The sequence below is a fragment of the Tenrec ecaudatus genome, chromosome 1, assembly GCF_050624435.1.
Source record: "Tenrec ecaudatus isolate mTenEca1 chromosome 1, mTenEca1.hap1, whole genome shotgun sequence".
NCBI lineage: Eukaryota > Metazoa > Chordata > Mammalia > Afrosoricida > Tenrecidae > Tenrec > Tenrec ecaudatus.
Window position 1 is genome coordinate 228,372,143 of NC_134530.1, and position 21,865 is coordinate 228,394,007.

Consider the following 21,865-nt stretch of genomic DNA (forward strand, 5'->3'; position numbering starts at 1 on the left):
TGAGTGTTATCAATCTTAAGAAGAGTTGCTTTGCTGGCATCTAGTGTATATTCAATAAATATTTCTTGAATAGAAGAAGACATTATCATCTTGCTGGAGAAACCATCTTATTTAGCAATACAATCATAATCACTTGAGTGTATATAAATATATATGTATATACATATATATTAGGCTTCCTTTGCTTAAAAAGACTTTAGTAGATAAAACAACCAGATTACTCAAAGAAACACCTTAAAAATACAATAGAAGTACATAAAGGCAGGAGTTAGGTTTCAGGAGCAGCTAATGGGTTTTCATGTCTATGTAAAAAGAAAGAAACAAATGCAAGGGGAGGGAGAGTTCCTATTGGAAAACACAGAGATGTTAAGAAATGATCAAAAACAGGAGGTGTTGCATGGAGAACTTTCACAGATGAATTTCTGTTATTGAGTTAAAGCCATAGAGAGGTATTTCTGAGAAATTAATGAGTTTGCCTTCATTCCTGCCAATGAAATTAGACTAGCAGAAGCAGGGGATAATGAGCAAGTGAGTGGGTTGAGTGTGTGTGTGTGTGTGTGTGTGTGTGTGTGATGGGGGTTGCATATGCTTTCATATTTGAGGCATACTTCAATCGAAGCAAGAAGAATAGGGGGGGAAGAATCCTATTTTTCTTGCTTCAATTGAAGTATGGCTCAAATGGATAGCCTCTGAAACTAGGGAGATCTGGAAATCTCAGTGTCTGCTTTGGCTTTCTGGGCCCAGCAAAAGAGAAGGAAACATGCACCATTTGAAGGTTGCTGCGAGGACACCCTTTCTCTCTCTCCCTTCTCTTCTACTAATTATCCTGGAAAGCTCCACCATCTCCCCGGAGACAGCCCTGGATGGACTACCACATTAAGCAGAGTTGGCCCTTGGCATTTAGGAGCACCAGGCCATGAAGAAATCCTCCAGTACATATCCAGGTCCTGAGCAGAGTCCAGGATGAGCCCTGGCCAGCTCAGCCCTGGCCATACCTTATCTGCTCAGAAGGCTCCTAAAGGCTGCTGGGACCAAAAGAATTCTGTGTGGACATCTTTGAGTGCCATCACCTGGCCCTAACTTCACCTGCTGGCCCATGTGTCACTGAGTGCCTTGTGATCTAGTGTGCTAAGCATTGGGCTGTTAACCACAAGCTCAGCTGTTCAAAACAACTTAATGTTCCTTCAAGGAAAGATGAGGCTTCCTACTTCATAAAGAGTTACAGTCTCAGAAGAGCACAGAGATCGTGGTACCCTGACCTATAGGGTCCCCGTGAGTCAGAGTCAGCTCTGTGGCAGTGAATGTTTTGGAGGTGCCCCTGTGTTCTTGCTCCTTTCCCTTCCCCCGGCAAAGCATTCTTAGTTTTGCATCCCTGAACCTCTTCGTTCTTTCCTGGCTCTGTGCTTTTCGTTCTACTGGGACCTCAGGCCAGGATTCTTCTCCCACCTGTTGGTCCATCAATGGGGCTTTCAAACCCCAGTTAGCTATCACCTTCACCACAAAAGGAGTGAACTGCTTGCAAAAACTCTTTATTCAAAACAGCAAAGTGTAGGGGGGGGGGGGGATTCTCTACAACCTGCTTCCCAACAACCACTGCTACCAAGAACAACACCTTGACATCGCCTAGGTGTCCAGGAATAAGAGTTGTGATCATTTTGGTGGCATCTAAAGCCTGATGATAATGCCATTTAGATGATTGTTAACCGCTCTGGAACCTCTGAAGCACCCTAAAACTTGGTATCCTTATTTTGCTACTTTATTTTGTTCAGCATAGTTCTATGTGCACTTATCTTACTTGATCTCTATATGCACATCTTTACTCGCTGAAACATAAATTCCGCAGGGTCATCTTTAAAATTCTCATCGCAGGGACAAGACAATAGGCAACCGGTCCAGCTTAGTTCATCAAAAGTGTCTCGAGCAATTGTCATCGAACCCATTCAGCTAAGGGTGTAGGAAATAGAACAAACCAACCACACCAGCAGCAACATAAAAAACAGGGTCCAGCTTTGAGGCCATTTTCAGTTTAGCTAGTTCTTCCTTATCTTCCATCAAAAAAGAAACGGGTTTGCTGACTTGTTAGAGCCTACATCTATAGAACAGCTATGGCTTACCAAAATATGCAAGAGCTCGTACAAGGCACCCATGAGCAGATGGCACTGAATTTAAAGAGAGGGGCAGAGAATGAGCAGGGTTGCGTGAGAGAGGGTTGGTTTGGAATGCATCCGCACAGCTCGCCAGAGCAGTGTGTTAAGGTGGGTAGTCGGTGCACCTGGGACATTCTTTATGATGCATTAAAGACTGTCAACAGCATTCTTCCAGAGAATTCTGCCTGCAAGGGAAAGTCATTAAAAGAGAAGGTGCTGTCACACTGGAAAAGATTAAGCCCTCTAGCTTCCAGCGGAATCCCTCTGACCTTGAAGATGAAATTTTTTCCCATTGATCTTTCGTGGTCCTTAGTTATGATACAATAAACATCATATCGAATCACTAATAGAAATGAGTTGGAATTGATTGGATAGGTAATGTGAAAATCTCAAAGAGAAAGTAAATAAATGTTTCTAAGATGAGAGAACCTCAAAATATCTTGGACTACTTATCACTGTTGCCATGGAAAAGGGGAGAGCTCAAAACTGAGGCACGCATCTGCAGTCAGGAAGAAGTTTCATATAGCACTGTCTTCAAGAACAATTAAAATAATCATTATTGATTTACCCTGAACATTGCTCCTAGTTTGGCCCTTGGGTCAATTTCCTGAAATGGAGTTAATTCTTCAAAAGAGAACAATATCCAAGGCCAATGGCATTACTAGTTTACCATCAGTTGGCCAAAAAGTGACTCAAGTTTCATCAAGGCTCAAGGTTCTAAAGGACAAGCAAGTGAAAATAGTCTGGGTGGATCACCCCAACTTCATGGACCCCAAAGTCAACATGGTTTCTCGATCATCATAAAATATCACCTACATGTTCAGCCAGTACAGAATATGGTGAAGAGGCTTTGAGATAACAAAAAAAATATGTTGTTCAAATTTCAGCTCCAACATCAACCCACTGGGGCCCAGAGAAGTGGGAGCCTAAATTTCCTCAATGGAAACAGGACAGTAGCTCCTAACATATAGTAGCTGTTGGGAGAATGAGAATAACTTGCATTTGAGAAATGCCAGCTCAATGAATGCTACTCAGCAAAGTGCTCAATGACCAAGTTGTATTTATATTGTCAGGGGCCCTAGCGGTGCAGTGTTTAAGTGCTCATCCATTAATCAAACCCTACCCAAACCCGGTAATCTACTCCAATAAACATGACAGCCAAAGGCACTGTGCAGAGTAGTTCTAATAGAAGACATAAAGAAAACTAGCCTAATGTTAATCACTACTGAAAATGTGACCTGGTTGAAGATCTAGTCTGTAAAGAACACGCTTGATAAATCTCAAAATGAACCAGCCGCCCCTGCTTGTGGGGGAAAAAGAAACACAAAAAAACCTCTTCCTTTTTAACTTAACCAGTAGAGATAGTCTCATTCAGCAAGTTTGGGCAAACAAACCATCTGGGAAGCAAGGCCATTTAGATAAGCCATGGAGCCCAAGACCTTAGGGCGTGACAGGCCCACAATGCCTCCTGCTCCCTGTGGACTTCCCATTGTAACAAACCTGACCAGCATTCCCTCCCACTTGCCACCTTATTTAGGGTATATAACTTGCTTGGTTTTCACTAGTTCTTGGCAGCAGTTTTGGAGGGTGCAAACCCCACTGTTTCCTTCTGTCAAACTCTTGCAGAAATAAGCTTAGAATTTCTCAAATCAACCCAGTCTCTCTTTGAAGAAAACAGTGACAGGTATCCCGGACCTTACCTACAGGCAACAGGTCTACTTTGGGGCCCTATGAATCAGAATCACATGATGACATCCAACAACAATTTGCCTGTTAGGCCCGTTGACTCGAAGTAGAGCATCATCGTTTTAAAGGGAGAAAACCATCACTTGATTCTCAGCACTCCCAAGGCCAGCCTGGATCTCACATGCCCAGAGGATTCATGAAGTGCCCACCAGGGGATGAGCTGTGCTGTACAAGGAGATGTGAGGCCATAACCCCCTAAGCAGCTTACCCAGGATGAAGGCAGGCCGTGGAAGAGGTGGAGCTAATGTATCCCATGATGCACCACAAGCTGGTTTAAGAGCCAGGGAGAGAGGAACAGGATATCTTTGTGATCAGGAGATAGAATCACAAGAAATAGTTGGTTTTCCATCCTATTGTTAAGTGTTGTGCAGGGAGCAAAACACATTGTCCAAAGCCCAGGTGCTTGAGTTTTGTCATGTCAGGGTTAAATGTGAATAGAACTGTTTATGTTTTGTTCCTTGGAGAGAAAATATTTGTGTGAAATATGATATTTTATCCAAATGCACATATGGGCAGAGCCATCGCTCGTGAGGAAATACAACTCGGAGACAATGATCTGAAGTACTGAAAGACCTGAGCTGAAATCTTTGCACTGATCACAAATAGTTGAAGGTGGTGGGAAAGAATGTTTCTACCAAAGAGAAGATGAATGGATAATTTGTTCCTGTCTCCTTGGGCCTCACCACTGCATATTTTCATACCCAAACCTCACCCTCTGTACTATATACAAGATCAAATTTAGAGAAAATGGGATCAATGTTAAAGCACTATCTGAGATTCCATCTCTTTAATACCTTTCTCATTCCCTTTAGTGGTAGAAATAGGACTACTCTCAGACTTTCAAATAGTTGTTTTGCATCTTTTAATCAGGGAGAATTAAATTGAATTAGATGGAGTGCAGTGGTTATTCGAGCCATTACATTTGGCAAAATGGACATACCTAGAGAAAACATTACATACGGAAATCAAAGCTGAACTCCTTCCTTATCCAGTGCCCCGACCTCTATCAGAGTTGTGACAAGCAGAATGTATCTGAAGAGTTCTTAAGGTGGTACATATAACAGTAAAATGCATCCCCTAAGATACCTATATGAATCAACATGTCTTTTTGCTGCGAGGAAACCTGCCAACCCAATAAAAAAGAAAAAAAAAAGTCTTTTCAAATATTTATAGGCTTATTTTCCATTTGGGTCCTTATTTAAATTTTACTCTGCTTTAGAATACAGTTCTTACACCTCCATCATTAATGTGAGCCCTGACGATCTTCCATGAAAAAACACCAATATAACACCAAATCTAGATGCAAAGAGGATCGTGATGTTATATTAAGAGAAAGAAAAGGGGAATTAAAATAAGAGACCTATCTGAAACGATCAGAGAAGAAATTCTCCTTGGGATAAAATGGTCTCTTCCAGAAATACAGCCATTTAAAATAAGATTAAAGTGATATTTTATAAGAACTAAAGCAGAATACAAACGATCTTTCCCTGAATGAGCTCAATTTGCATATGATGAAGGATAAATGAAAAAGAGGCCATTTTTAGGCTGTTAGACTGAAAGCTTCCCTACTTTGCTTGGCAATTGCGCACAATGAGCTCCTGCCTGGAAACATCCGGAGTCCTGTCAAGGTGCAGATTCCAGGGCCCCACCTCACTAGAAACCAGAATGTTAGCGAGGAAGGTGAGTCGACATTTTTAAATAAGCCCCAGGTAGCTATTATACCCACTGGTGTTTGAGAACGGATTTAGAAATTATCAGGAATGTGAATGGACAAAATTTAGAGCAGGCTGTGTATCCTGAGAACCAGTAATTTCACTTTGACATTGTGAGTTTGAGCCCTGCTTATCAGTTACTGCCTGGGTGGCCCTAAACAACGCCAAAATCTCCTAGGTGTCAGATTCCTTGCTTACAAAATGGGATCATTTATTTCACAGGGTGCCTGGAGTATTGATGATAAAAAAATAAAAATCTGTACACAGTTGCCATTGGTTGATTCTGATTCATGGCGGCCTCAGGTGTGCAGAGTAGAGCTGCACCCCACAGCATTTTCCGTGCCCGTGGCCTTTTGGAAGTTGGAAGTAGATTGCCAAGTCTTTCTTCTGAGGCACCTCTGGGTGGATTCAAACTGCCAACCTATCACTTGGTGTCTGAGCACTTAACTATTTATGTCATCCAGCGCTGAACAGTCTCTTGGATAATAATCTTATATACAAGCACTGCATGATGAAAGTTCTTCCATCTGACTGCTGTTATTACTGTATGGCCAAGAGTGTGCTCATAAAAAGATAGCTTTAATGAGCAGCACTGTCACGATCAAAAGAAGGAATCCAGAGATGACCAAATAGTCCAGGAGATTCTGAATGCTCATCAAATACATGTCAAGAGTCGATAGGAATCATTGGTTGGCACACAATGAGGATGAGGGGAACACTGATGGGGACGACAAGGTAGAATTAAGTTGGGACAAAACCACCATGATGTTGGAACAATCAGCACGGATGGCAGGTGGGGCATGTACCCGTTTGCTCCTCAGAGGCATGTGGATGACGGGGGATGACTGGGGAGAGGAATGCCTTCATGTGGCTCCTCTCTGTAGAAGGCCCGGGGACAGACAGCAGAAAGGGAGAATGAGCTTCCAAAGACGAATGTGGGAGATGGAGAAGTGTGTGTGCATGGAGGAAGGTGAGGCAGAAATGGCATTTATAAATCACAGCAGTGGATAGAGCGTGGGACAGGTGGACTAAAGTTCATCTCCCACTCTGAAGCTAAGCACCAAAGCACCTTCTGCAATGGAGCTAGAGAACTGCACAATTTCCCCCTCCTTGCGAAGGAGTTGCAGAAGCCCCTCTGGGGTTTAAACTTAAACCTCGTATGGCTCCCCTGCCAAAGCCCCGCTAAATTGGTGTTCTTCTTGGGAGTTCTATGTTTTCCCCCACTTTTGCTCATTCCTCAGCCTTGGGTAGACAGACAGTGGTTGTGGACCAAAAGGTCAGCTGCTTCAACCCCCCAGTTGCTCTTTGGCAGGAAGTTGAGGTAATTTGCTTCCCTAGTGAGTTAAGACTTTGGACAGTCTGCAGAGCCATGGTACTCTGTCTTATAGGGTCACTATGAGTCAGAACCTACTTGACGTTGTTGTTGTTGTTTATTTGACTCATCTGTTTCTTTGGCTAGGAATGCCTTTCCCTGCCTGCCTCTCTGACTTATGTAGGGCTAATGATTGCCGAGGATGCGTTCCAAGTGTCAGCTCAGTCACCACCACTTTGTCATTCTGTTCATTGGTCTTTAGGTATCTCTGTGTGGGTCAAGGTTGCCTGCCTCCTTATGGTCAAGGATGATATCTGATTCACTGTGAGTCTTTCTCTGTGTTTCTTTTTACATTGTAAGGATGCTCAAAATACATACAAAAGTGATACAGCCTTATTTTCATTGGAATTTGGAGAATCTTTTCCATTGAAACTGAAAGACTCATGAAAAAAATAGGTGTGGGATTATCTGCTCATTACAGCAGGATTCAAAGAAATCTATTTCAGGAGTTTTGCCAGGAAGCCAGAGGATTGCAGTAAAATTTAACCAAGTTCTTTGTTAGAAAAAATAATCTGTTAACTGAAGGTCAAGTCCCTGAGACCTTTGCCTGGCATTTGTGTGCTGTCAGACCTACTCTTTCTCAACACTGGAATCTGGACAGGACGCCTCAGCTCAGGAGATTTGACCTATCCATGGAACCTGCCCCATAAGCTGCTTCTTGTCAGTGCTCCCGATTAAAGTCATATGACAAATGAAATCAAGGAGATTCTGAGTGCCAACTATATATATGAAAAATAAGTGAAAATTCACAAACATCACAAGACAAACTGATTGAATAGGATCTCCTTAAACTTAGGGTGTGCATCAAAAGAATTCACCAAAAGGATAAAAAAAGAATCCACAGAATGGGGAAAGGGGGAAATAGCAGCAACAAATCAGACAGGGGACTATTCTAAAATTTATAGAATACTTCAACAAGAAAAAGACAAGTAATTCAATTTTTTAATGGAAATAAGATGTGAGAAGATAGTTCACTACGATTTAGACATTCAGCAAGTCAGAAATCATAAACTAAAATCCAAACTCCCTGCTGTCGAGTTGACTTTTACTCACCGTGACTATATGCCAGAGTACTCAGGGCTGTCAAGGTAACTTTTCATCACAGTGACTCTATGCCACAGTAACATCCCCAGTGAGTTTCTAAGGCTGTACATTTTTACAGGAGCGAAGAGTCTCATGTTTCTTTCATGACCTGGTTGGGGGTTTTGTACTGCTGACCTTGTGATTAGCAGCCCAACCTGTAAGGCACGACTTCACTGGGGCTTCTTTGGCCATTAGGAAGATGTCAATCAAAGTAACAGTGAGAGCAGACTCTCACATTCAAAACAAAACTTCAAAAACAAACAGAAAACAACAAGTACTGATGAAATGTGGAGAATCTGGAATCCTCTTCTGTTACTGGCAACACTGTTAAATGGTGCAACCACTGTGGAAAACAGTATGAAGCTTGCTCAAAAATTTGGGAAGGAAATTCCATCTCACCCACAAATTCCTTGACTTGATGTATGTTAGAGCAATTCGAGCCCTGACCGTTTGATAGCGGCCCATCTACATTCTTTCATCACTATCCATGATACCAAAAATTGCAAAAGCAGTCTAACTGCCTATCAATGGACAAATGAATAAACACCTATGATCCATTCACTTAATAGGATACTATGCAACATTAAAAAGTGACAATGACTGTGAAACATCTCATAACATGGATGAGTCTGGGGGATATTTTTCTGACTGAAATTAGTTCATCACAAAAGGAAAAATACTGTGTGAGACCCGTGTTGTAAAAAGTAAAAGAAAAGATCCTTCACCCTAAAAGAAACATTCTTTGAGAACCCCGAAGGTGAGGAGGGGAGGAAGGGGAACATAAGGGCTAGAGGGCAGACAAATGTTAACTTGAGGAAGGAAAAAGCCATCTATATTATGAGGGAGGCTGGCTAAAATTATGGGACCAGGAGAAGGCACTGGAAGGAGTACAAGCGTTAAAGACAAAAGAAGAAACTACTGTGATTGCACGGTCCTGAAATGATGGTGATCTACAAGTAGATGCTTGGATAGACAGGCTCAATGGGTGGGAGAGAGGGTGGGAATATACCCATGAAGAGAGACAGGTTTGACAGGTGATATTTGTACATGGGTATTTGTACCTTTGCTCCAAAAGGAAAACTTATCCACTATGTAAACCCTCACTTAAATCACAATAAGCAGTTATTTAATTTTAAAAAGTGTCTGCCTCTGGCTCCTTTGGAATCTAGAAGGGCCCAGTGGGTCTGGTGCTACTTCATTTCATACACTCGTTTTCACCCAGGGCTTAGTTTTGAACAATCCAACACATGAGTCCATACTCTCAGGCACTGTCACACAGGAAAATGCAGCTGCATCTTTGGTTCTTCCCCAGCTCCCATGGGAATGGACTCCCGCTCTGAGCTGGAAGGGAATCTGTAGCTTACTCAATCCAATAGTCTTATTTCAAGCAAAAGCTGCAGACAAAGAGAAGAGACTTCCTTAAAAACCCATAGTCAACTTTCTGTCAAGGGTAGGCCCGGAAGTTCTGTGAGTTCTCCAGTGCCAGCTCCACCTCTCAAGAAAGCAATGCTTGAGTAGTCCCTACGCTAGTGCCCAATAGCCTCACAGCCATCTATCTCTGAGCTGTACTTCAAGACAACTCTCTGTGGGAATGAAGTTCGGGAATGTTCCCTCGGGCAAACTAAAGGCAGTCCACAGAAGGTCACTGCTGCTTCATCTTTACTCAGGATTCTTTCCTGAAGCATGCAGCCCCCACCATCCCCATTTGGCTGTCTCCTTGGGCCACCTTCTCAAAGAGAACTTCCCTGATATCCTGAGCTTAAGAACCCACCTCATACACACATGCAGTGTCTCTCACACTCCTTTGTTTTTTCAATCTCCATAGTAATCGTCATAACCCAAGACTGACTTCTATGCATATTGTGTTTACTGCCAGTCTGCAACCATAATGCAAGCCCTGAGTCAGGGATCTTCACTCTCAACACCTCCACCACCTAGAGGATTGCCAGGTACAGATTTGGGATTCTCCGTTACTCTCTTTGCTATAGTTGAATGAGCTGAAGAGCAATTGAGTCTGTTTGTACCTCAAAATTATACCAGAAGTTCTCTGGACACAATAGGAGGGAACAGATGGTCTCTGAGATGGATCTTTGTTGTTGTTGTTGTTAGGTGCCATCAAGTCAATGCTGACTCACGACAACCCAATGTATAAGAGAACATAACACCAACTGGTCTGGGTCATCCGTAAAATTGTTCGTATGTCTGAGGCCATTGTTGCAGCCATGGTGTCAATCCACCTTGTGGGGGATCTTCATCTTCTTTGCTGCCTCTTTATTGTATTAAGCAAGATGCTCTTCTCCAGGGATGGGTCTCTGCTAACCGCATGTCCAAAGTCTGTAAGACAGTCTTACCACCTGTGTCCCTAGGGAGCACTCTGGCTGTACTTCTTCCAAGTCAGATGTGTTTGTCCTTTGAGCTGGCTGTCCATGATACTTTCCATAGCCTTTGCCAGCATCACAATTCAAAAGGATTGATTCTTCTTCAGTCTTTCTTATTCAAGGTCCATGTTTCACATGCATATGAGGCAGTAGGAAATGCCTCAGGCACACCTAAGTCCTCAAAGTAATGTCCCTGCTTTCCAACTTCTGAAAGAGGTCTTATGTGGCAGATTTGCCCAATGCAATGCATCCTTTGAACTATTGACTGCTGCTTCCATGAACATTGGTTGTGAACCCAAACAAGACAAAACCCTTGACAACTTCTGTCTTTTCTCCATTTATCATGATGTTATTACCTAGTGGTCCAGTTGTGAGGATCCTGGTCTTCTTTGCATTGAGTCATAATCCACACTGAAGGCTAAAATCCTCCATGGGCAGCATCAAGTGCTTCACATTCTCTTCATGTTCGGCAAACCAGGTTGCATCATCTGCATATTGCAGGTTGTGAATGAGCCTTCTTCCCGTCCTGATGCCACATTCTTTTTCATGTACTCTGTACATGTCCCAGTTTCTCTGATGCTTTGCTCCACATCGGGATTGCATAAATGTGGTGAGAGAATAAAACCCTGACACACACATCTTTCCCACTTTTAAATGGACCCTGCCCACCAGTAAAGTTTGGAACTGCAGCACCTAATGGCCACATTCTCCCGCTAAGCACAAATCAAAAGAGAAAAGGAGTTCATGTTAAAGCAACCATTCTGGCCAAATTGCTTTATTCAGAGAGCTGGTGTAGAATTTCAGTCTAGTGATGATATCTCACCTTTCATTACACATCTGCATGTAAGGAGGTGTGCATGCACATAGTCACACCTTTCAATTGCTTCTTGTTATGTAGTCTGTAAGAGGTCTCAAACTAAAAATGGCACAGTATTGCTTAGTTTCTCAGGGATATCCACCTGCTTATTCATGGAACCAAGAGAACAGAGAAGTTAGTCTTTGGGGGGAAATGGGGGGTAAATCAAAGAGAAAACATAATATATTTGTGATCTTTGTTTGGTTGAAGATGCTTGGGTCAGCAACTAGTCAGGAAGGGTTGGGAAGAAATCAGCTAGTTTCTGATACCACTGGTTTTCATGCAAATGTGTCACCTCTGAATTCGAGGTATATCTGTCAGCAAGAGGTGAACATCTTCCATCTCTAAGAATTACAAACAGAACATCTCTTTTCTTCATAAAGAAAAGCACATGGAACAGTTTGTTTCTCGTTAGGCAGTGCACATATCCAAGCACGCCTGAGACTTTAGAAGGAAACAAATTAAACTCCAGTTTAATTTCCTTTATCCTGTTTGGCTCCCAGCTCAGTAGGAGACCTTATAAGTTGGCAAGGGGTAACATTGCACCTATTAGCAGTCGTCAATGCAAAGTAGATTGCTCGGGTTTCAATGAAAGCTCTTTTTGAATTGAATTTATGTTGGTGTGAAAATAAACTAAGTTAGAAATTCTTTGAGGCAAATTACATATTGAATGAACAGTTTGATGCACAGCCTGTCCCCACCCTCCCCACCTCAAAATAAAAGAAAGAAATGAAGGAAGGGGAGAAGAAGAAAAACAAAACAGAAGTCTTGCTTTTCCAGAGAGTGAGAATTCCTTCTGCCGCTGCATCTGCCGGTGCTTGCAAGGCAATGTCTACAGTTTGGATTTTACAGCCCATAAGTGAGCGTGTGTAATTGGAGTTTGCAGGACATCTGGGGCTGTATTTTTGGAGAAGTTTCAAAGCTCATGGTTTCCAGTTTTTAATCACCAGGAGTTTTTCTTCCCTCTCGCAGCATAATTGTTCATGGCTCCATATTTATTTTTTATAGGAGCAATGCAAAATGAAAACCAGGGCGGATTAGTAGCTTGATCTTGTCTCTGTCGGGGTTTGATGGCCCTTTCCTACTCTCGGGGCTGAGAGGCAGAGTGCTGACCTCACGTGTTCAGAAAGTGGAACACATCGCTGTTGTCAAGGACCAGACACTTTCAGTCATAAGAACAAAGGGGGCAGGAAAGAGCAATGAGGGAAGCGGCCAGGTCCCCCTTGACAAGTACACAGCTTCCTGCTTCTTATGCTCAGAAAGAAGGGTCATGCTTGTGACCTCAGGTACCGCATGCAGAGGGGGAGGGTGCACAGAAATTCTTCTCGCCCCTTTGAATGAGAAAAGAAAGCACCACTATTGAGTCCCATGCGCCTCAGGAACCAAGCCCAAACCGACTGCCATCTAGTTGCTTCCAGTTCTCACCAAGCCTACATAGGGTCTCTGGGGTTGTAAATCATTTCCCCCACAGAGCAACTGATGGATTTGAACCGGTCACCTTGCAGTTAGTAGTGCAATACTTACCCAACAGCGCCATGAGAGCACCTGCTCCTTAGTAAGTAGATAAACACTTGTAGTTGGCATCATCTCAGGGTGATCCCACTCGCAACCGATCCAACCCCGGCCCAGCCCCACACCATCCCAGGAAAGGTTGTAGATTGGTCCACAGAGCTCCATGGGGTCTTCACTGGCTGCTTTTCAGACCAACCCTTTCGTCTTGGTCTCTCTGAGTCTTCAAACATTGCCGAAACCTGTGGAACATCACAGCAACACACAAGCTTCCTCTGACAGATGGGGACATGACTGAGGTCACTGGCCAGGAATGGAATGCAAAACTCTTTTATGACAGGGGAGACTGCTACCCTGAACAACAATGTCCGCTTTGTAAGTGAATTAGTGGTTGCTTTTCACTCTGGCCTGGTTGGGGTGCGTGCAGAAGGTGTCTCCAGCCCAGCATTAAAGATTGGCGAGGGGCAGAGGGAGAAAGGAGACGTTTTTATTGGTGTCTTCCCGTTTGCTTTGGATTAAGCTCTTTAACAGATAACAGCCACAACACCTGCAGCTAAAGAAGTCAATGGAAAAAGAAAAAAAAAAAGAAGTTAATGGTTTGCCGAGGGTTACACAGCTAGTTGGTGTCGGAGGTCGCTTTTACAAGTTTCTTTCAAATAAACCCAAGCAAGTGAAGGGTCGGTGGAAAAGAAGGCCATGTGAGGGACTGCATTTTTTAAGAGCCCCATGAAATGAAGGGGGTTGGCAAGACAATTTGATAGGAACTATCCGTGGACCGGCCCTCTGGCTTCCTCCCCCTTCTGAATTCTGGGTTCACTTTCTTCCAGGGCTCCTGGACTCCAGGTTCTGTCTGGGCAGGTCCCCGGCGCCTGGGATGCATCTGCCTTCCTTATCTGGGGAGCTAATCACTAAATAGCAGGTGGCAGCGATTCTGGTTTTCGTCTCCCTCTCTTTCCTCTCCTCTCTTTCACTTCTTTCCTCGGGCTGTGGGTTGCTGCATCTTAAGCAGGAAACCTCTCTGCTGTGCTCACACCTGGAGTAGTGCCTTCCCTTTGTTTGCAGAACACAGAAAAGAGCAGGAAGAACCAAGAGAAGGAGCAGTCAAGAGAGATGTCAGTGTTTAAATATTAATCCACAGTCAGAAGCATCGCGGGCACACACGTATTTTGAGTCTCTTACAACGCCTCCACCCCCCTCCTCATCTCCACTCGCAGCAAATGTCTTACAAGATCGAGTGCTTTCTGCGTGTCACTTCAGTTATCAACACTCCACATAAATAGGTTGACAGAGGAAGCAGACGAGGGACTTTCGCAAATATTCTTGGGATTGAAATAACAATGTGACTGCCTAAAGGCTTCCAGAGATCAGTTTTCTTGTTGCTCCTACAAAAGGTAGAAACTGGCACTTGAGGGGAGCTGTCATCACCCTCCCCATCTCTGTGGGTGTTGGGAAGAACTGGACTCTTCTTCGTTGACTTTTGCATTTTGGAAAGGGCTCTGGGCGGTCAACTGGGCTAGAGTCCTGTGCATAAGCCTGGGCTTGTTTCTACATGCAAAGATCCGTGTTTGTGGTTTACTGAGCAGGATGATGCCTATTAGGGGAAAGGGGACTAATATATTAGCCCTAAGGATACAGATCTAATCCACGGTTTCCAATCTGTGAGCTCTCAAATATTGTGGAAGCATCATATTTGCATAAAGCCATGCCTAGGAACCCCAAACCAAACTCACTGCCATTGAGCCCATGCCAACCCACAGTGACCCTATAGGACTGCCCCTCGGTATTTCTGAACTGTAGCCCTTAATGGGAGTTAGAAAGCTCCCATTTCCTCTCTGCTGACCTTGCACTTGGCAGCCCAATATGTAAGCACTACTGAATTGCCTGACACTCCCTCTTCTATTCTAACATGGCTTTTGTATTTATTGATCCGTTCTAAAATAGATATGTAAAATGCAAGCTCTGTCCCAGGGCCTGTGCTAGGTCTAGCTGAGTATGGAATACAGAGTGACCAAGCTAAAGCCAGGGATTGGGACAGACACAATGAGCTACAGAAACAGAGTGAGGGCAGGGACTTGGATTTGGGAGGTGACACTAATAAGGTTGTGATGTATAGATTTCAAACTCTTTAAAGGTAGTAGCCTCTGCTCTCAAGCATTTTTCTCTTCCAATGCATTCCTAACTATAAATGCTTTTATCTGCTGGTCTATGAATTTTTAGAAATTAAAATGTGTTCTCCATACCAAAAAAATAGTTTGCATATCACTGACTTCAATCATCCTCCAGAGATCTTTCCTCCCTTCCTTCCTTCTTTCTTTCTTTCTTTCTTTCTTTCTTTCTTTCTTTCTTTCTTTCTTTCTTTCTTTCTTTCTTTCTTTTTCTAGCTCAGATGAATGAATTAAATAGCAGGAAGTTATATTTCAAGCTTCACGCGGGCATTTCTTTCTTAGCGTGTTCTCAGCACCCTGTCGCTCAGGAATGCTACAACTCTCAAGCACCCTAAGGAAAGGAAAAAGTAACATACCAATTTGGTCATGGTTTCCACCTTCCCGGCGGGCAGAGAGCAGCCCTACCTCTGTCCTTGACTTGGGTGCGGCAGGAGGCAAAGGCTTGCGGTTGATTTGGGTATGGTACGGGAGAGCAGGCGTGGGGCCACAGGACATGACTTGCTGCCCTATTAGACATGCTAGATAATCTCTTGAAACAGAAATCAAGCAAAGATTAGAGGGGAGGATTTACCTGTCAAGAATTCTGAAAGCAAAAATAACCCAGAAATACATAGCTGTATTTGTACAGGGGCCAGGCCAGATCATGGACAGGAAGGTGTGCTAAAAGTGTGGTTCCATTTAAACCAAAATGGTCCACAAAATCTCTATCCCCAAGGGTGTTTGTGCACGCATAACGGAGGGTGGAAATAGCTGAGGGACACTTTCATGCCAATGCATGTCTTAGAGAATATGATGGGCACCAATCCTCCAAACTCATCGCTTCCCTAAAGGACAAGGTAGAAATGTCCCTGTGGGTTTTCAAAACTGCCACTCTTGCAGGGAGGGAAAATCTGTGACGTTCTTCTAAGGAGTATTGCTGATGCTTGGCTTAGCAGCCTAATGTGTAACCACTGTCCCATTAGACCTCTGTGAGGCAACATTGACCTGATAGCAGAGAGGTGTGTGGGGGGGGGGGGAGGGAAGGGGGTAATCCTGCAAAGCCTGGTAAGGTATGGTCCTTCATGAGTTTCCACTCTAGAACGGGCAAACGGCAATATTTGTTTGAGGGACAATTGAGCAGGCAGTTTAGATTTTGTGACACTGGACAGAGGAGCAGAAGAGAGAGAGCACTGGGTGTGGGGCCAAGACAGTGGGTTCTGTATCTAACTCCAGTCTGACCTGTTCCTCTGGTCAGTTACTTCCCTCTTCTCTCTCTTGATGCTCCCCTGTTGCTGTCAACTCCATTCTGACCCAGGATGACCTTGGGAGCTTCGGAGTAAAAGTGCATTCCTCGGGGTTTTCAATGGCTGGAGTCTTATGGAAGGAGATGCTCTGACCCTTCTTCTATGGTCTTCCAGAGTGCATTCACACGACCAACCTTTCGGCTAGTAGCCAAACACAAATAGTTTGTACCCCCTCCTCCCCTCCGGAGCCTTTGCCTTCCCCCTATCTGCTCTTCAGTTTCCTGAACTGTAACCCAACTAAGCTTATTGACCACTCATAGTTCTATGAGTTCAGACAGATGTCAGAGAGACGTTCCGTAAACCTTCTCAGTCCCTTAGCTGATCACAACGATCCTTTCTATAGAATGGCTCAAACAGCATAGGAATATCATCTATGCACATTCGTCTTGGTTTCCTGACTAAGCTATTTCTTACAGATCTCAAGAAAATCCATCCACAGGTCCTCTCCACAGGAAGGAGATCCAAAAGCTAACTGCTCAGAGCATTTCTGGGGATCAGCCATTTAAATGTATGTATCACTGTCCCCACCCCCACCTCTTCCCTTCCACCACTACCACCGTCACAACCAACAAAAAAAGAAAGAAAGAAAGAACATAGTAGATCTTTGGCACAGTTAGACCTCACCCATTTTCAAGCCTGGTCTTTCACTGAGGGAATTTCTGTATCTCCTGCCTACTAGGCCTGTCGGTGTATGTAACTGCGGCTTCCCGCTGACTCATCCTGTAACCGTTTGTGGCATGGAAGCCAGGCGCTATTGTTTCTGGTGATCTATGGCCTACTTCTACCAAAATGCTGAGAGGCAGCCCTGGAATATTGTGGGGCTGGACTGACTCTTCCTCAATTAACCAACGGTCCTTGGCACAGCCACCTCCTCATCTCCTTTCCGCCCAGAGGGCTCTCAGAAGGGTGGATCACACTGGAGAAGGGCATTATGGCACAGCGAATACAAGCCTCCTAGATTCTGTGAATTCCACAAAGGGTTTTCAAAGAAGGAAAGCTGGGAGCCCTCCCCTCGCCCCTACCCCCCCCAAGAAAAGTACAACACATTATATGTTCCAAATTCAGCTAGTTGTGGAGGCAAAGCACTTATTTCTTTTTTTACATTTTATTAGGGACTCATACAACTCTTATCACAATCCATACATATACATACATCAATTGTATAAAGCACATCCATACATTCCCTGCCCCAATCATTCTCAAAGCATTTGCTCTCCACTTAAGCCCTTTGCATCAGGTCCTCTTTTTTTTCCCTCCCTCCCTGCTCCCCCCTCCCTCATGTGCACTTGGTAATTTATACATCGTTATTTTGTCATATCTTGCCCTATCCGGAGTCTCCCTCCCCCCCCTTATCTACAGTCCCTCTCCCAGGGAGGAGGTCACATGTAGATCCTTGTAATCAGTTCCCCCTTTCCAACCCACTTAAGTCAGGTAAATCCCCGTCAGACCAACCAGGTACAACATAGCATGGGTCCTAATCCCAAACGCTCGCTGTATTTCTGCTCCATGCATTGCCCATGTTGCCTATCGTTTTAGGAATGCCCTCACCCTCCCCACAGCTTTTCTCAAGAGCTCACTCCTACTTAATATCTTTTTCACTCTGGTCAACCATCACCTCCTCTGAGAAGTCTTTGCTGATTCTCCCCAAATCTATTGTCGGCCTCCTCTTGATGCTCAGGCTCGTGTTCTATGTGTAGTTCTGTTTCAACTTGATCACAATCATTTATTTACCAGATTATGAATTTGTGTGGACCAGAGCCAACTGAGCATATTCATCTTTGTTTCTCCCCACAGTTTAGTACAGAATCAATTGTGTTTGTTGATGAGATGAATAAATTATCTGCTTGATCCTCTTATTTGCAACATGTTCTGGGTAATCTACATCTCATCACTGAGCCTCTTTGTCTCATCTGCAGACTGGTAATAACAGTCAGTCAGACATAGAGAGATTGTTTGGATTAAGAGGTCAGATTTGTGTTCGATAAAAACCAAGTGCACTCCCTTTAAGTCAATTGTAAGTCAGAGCGATCATACAGGTCAGAGAAGAATTGCTCACTGGGAGCAGGAAGCCTCAACTTTCTCGTGGGGTTGAACAACCAACTTTGGGGTTACCGGCCCAATGTTTAACCAACAGCACCAGCAGGGCTCCCTTAAGATGCGTGAGCACCCACTGACACACTGACACAAGAGCACAGAGGGCTAATCCACAATGGACTGCGGATCTGCACATGGAAAGATAAAAAGCAAAGAAGAAGCTCCTTTCGGAGCAAGGAAGATGCCCGCAGTCAGTTTGCAGGCCTTTTCCTCCAAGATGTATCACTCCAATCAGCAGCTGCTTCCCCACAAAATAACCCAGATTTGTCCTTTCCGTTAATGAAAAACACATAGCAGGTCATTCTTACTTGTGTTTCCTTGAAAACCCAGTATCTCTAACTTCATCACTGATTAGCATACCTATGTTTGTCTTTTCCCCAAAACAAACCTAAAATCTTCCATTGAAATAGATCCTTTCAAGGGAACCGCAGGCTCACTTAGGGAGCTTCATCCCCACACACTGGGAAGGATCAAAAGTAGCCTCCAGTAAACTTAACCACAGACCTGGCACTTAGAAACGTTCCTCAATGGATTCAGTAAAGTCTCCAAATAGTGGGGATAAGGAAGCGGTCTAGATTACCAGTAGGGCAGGTAATTGCCATGGTATCCAGTGCTGTTAACTCTTATCTATAATATTATGCTTCAGGGGACTGTCCTCACCCACCCTTGGTTCCCAAATATCACACGTGTAAGTATACACTAGGACAGCTCACACACACACACACACACACGCACACACGCTGCCTTCCTGTAAGGACTTTACAGAGCTCTCTAGTGGTCAGTTCCTCCCTGGTGAGTCAAACAGAATGAGAGCCTATCAGTCATCTGTAACATCTCCAGAGTCAATTCATTGTCTTTTAATATATATATATATTATATATTAAATGAATTGTTCTTTTGTGAATTAGGTGGGGGGTTTACATTTCAGACCAACTCTGCATTCACTATTTCAAACCACTCACCAAACTCCCAGCCATTTTCCATCCCAACCCCATTCTCTGATTTCTCTTCTCCATCTGCCCTGCCACCTGTCGATACCTGTCAGCCTCTAATCCATTGCTTCATCTCCCCACCCTTGGCCTGCCTTCCTTGGGTACCTCCGACATTTGCTCCCTTTGGTAAGCAAATATTTGTCTTGATTGTTATCCTTATAAAAGTGATCTCATACAATATTTTCCTTTTGTGGTGGACTAAATTCACTCAGCATGATATTCTCCAGCTCTGTCCATGTCATGAGATGCCTCATGGTTTCAGCTTTGTGTTTTAGGGAAAAGTAGAGTTGCATTGTGGGTATCTTGTATTTTCTATGTCCATTCTTCTACTCATGGGCAATTGGGCGATTTCCAACTTCTTGCTTTTAGGACCAGCGCTTTGATGAACACAGGGGCACATCTGTCTGTTTGCGTGATGGCTCTTACTTCTTTAGGGTACATAGGCAGCAGAGATATTGTCGGCTCATATGGAATTTCCATTCACAGTTGTTTGAGGTGAAGCAATATTGCTTTTCACAATGGTTGTTCATATTTACAGAACAACCAGCAGTGAATGAGCGTTTCAATCTCTCCGAACCCTCTCTAGCATTTGTTGGGTGTTTTTTGTTTTTTTAATTAGGCTGTCATTTTTAGTGTAAGTTGATATCTCAAATTGCTTTGGTTTCCATCTTCCAGATGGCTAATGATTGTGAGCATTTTTTTCATGTTTGTTAGTCATTTGAATTTCATTTTGGTAAACTGTCTGTTCATGTCCTTTGCCCACATTTTAATTGCTCAATTCACTTTTTCTGATTAAAGAATTGCAGTTTTGTATAGATTTTAGAGATTAGTCCCTTGTTTGATATGTCATTGCTAAAGATTTTCCCAGGTTCCCGGGTTCTTCTTTTTTTTTTTTTTAACATTTTATTAGGGACTCATACAACTCTTATCACAATCCATACATACACATACATCAATTGTATAAAGCACATCTGTACATTCTTTGCCCTCATCATTTTCAAAGCATTTGCTCTCCACTTAAGCCCTTTGCATCAAGTCCTCTTTTTTCCCCCGGGTTCTTTTTACTCGTTGATGAACTCTTCTGATGCATGCGAGTGTGCATTGTACTCTGACTAGTCATGTAATTTTCTTTCTACTGCGTATGCTTCCTTTGTTATATTTGATAGTATGTATATGCTCTGAAACAGGGCCTTTGAGTTTGGCCCTGTTTTCTCATTGATGATCTGTGTAGCTGTAAGATTCACATTTAGATCTTTGACCCATGTCGATTACAGTGTTGTCCGTGGCAGGAGCCATGGGTCCCCTTTCATTCTTCTGCAAATGACGATCCAGTTTTGCAAATAATATTTATTGAAGACACTATCTCTTTACCATTTTGGGGGGCCCTTTGTTGAATACCGGTTGTCTGTGGGTGGATGAATATTTTGGGGCCCTTTGTGGAATACCGGTTGTCTGTGGGCGGATTAATTCATTTCTGAGTTTTCTATTCTACTCCATGTGTCTAAGTACCTATCATTGTACCAGTACAAGGCTGTTTTGACTACTGTGGCTGGGTAATAGGTTTTGAGGTTAAGTCATGAGAAGCCTGCTGCTTTGTTTTCCTTCAGAAACTTTGCTTATCCTGACTTTCTTCCCTCTCCATATACAGTTAATTATTAGTTTTTCCATTTCTTTAAGGAATCACATTGGAATCTATATCAGAAATGCATTGCATTTGGAGATTGCTTTGTGCAGTATTGACATTTTCACAATGTTAAGCCTTCCTGTCCATGAACATGGAATATTCTTCATTTTTTGGTACATCTCTTTTGGTTTCTTGTATCAGCATTCTGTAGTTTTCTTGGGCCAAGTCTTGTTTTTCTGGTTAAATTTATTCCTATGCATTTCATATTTTATGTGACTCTTAGAAATGTTATTTTTTAATTTCTTTTTCAGAGTCCTCTTCACTAATATACAGGAATCCTATTGATTTTTGCATTTTAATCTTGTATCCTGCCCCATTGCAAATCTGTTTGTTCTTTCATATATATACACCAATTCTGAGGTTTCCTACATATAAAATCATACCAACAGTAGCCTTCCCTGTCTGGATTCTGATGATTTGGGTTTTGCTGTTGTCTAAAGGTTCTGGCTAAGACTTCCAGAAAAATATTGAATAAGAAGGTGATAAGGGGTATCCTTGTCTGGTTCCGTTTGTGGAAGGAATGTTTTTCTGTTTTGTTCTTGTTCAATCAGATGGTGGCTGTTGGATTTTTACGTACGGTTTTCATTGTGTGAGGAAGTGTCCCTTCTGATCCAATTTTGTTGAGTCGGGATTGTGGGTTGGATATTATGAAATGCCTTCTCTGTGTCGATTGATAAGATCACCTGGTTCCCTTTTTCGGTTTTGTTTACATGGTATATTACATTGACTTTTATTCTAATGCGTTGAACCATCCATGTGCACCTGATTTGAGTCTCATCTGATCACAGGTTATTATGTTTTGAATATAGTGTTAGATTTTATTAGTCAGGACCTTGTTGTGATT